This window comes from Erinaceus europaeus, chromosome 8 (genome assembly GCF_950295315.1).
Source record: "Erinaceus europaeus chromosome 8, mEriEur2.1, whole genome shotgun sequence".
Taxonomy (NCBI): Eukaryota; Metazoa; Chordata; class Mammalia; order Eulipotyphla; family Erinaceidae; genus Erinaceus; species Erinaceus europaeus.
In genome coordinates this window covers 7,247,676-7,247,957 of record NC_080169.1, presented here as the reverse complement: position 1 = coordinate 7,247,957, position 282 = coordinate 7,247,676, and positions in this window count along the sequence as shown.

Genomic DNA, 282 nt, shown 5'->3' with positions numbered 1-282 from the left:
TTGCTTTAAGGTTCCTTTGCTCCTCTTCTTCTTGAGTCTTTTTTTTTTTTAATATTCATTTTCTTTTCTTTTTTTTTTTTTAAATATTTTATTTTATTTATTTATTCCCTTTTGTTGCCCTTGTTGTCTTCTTGAGTCTTTAAGATGTCCACTAAGGTCATTTATTTGAGCTTTTTCTTGGTCTCTAATGTGTGCTTGTATGGCTATGAGTTTCCTTCTCAGTACTGCTTTAGCTGTATCCCAAATATTCTGAGAGCTTGTGTCTTCATTTTCATTTATTTC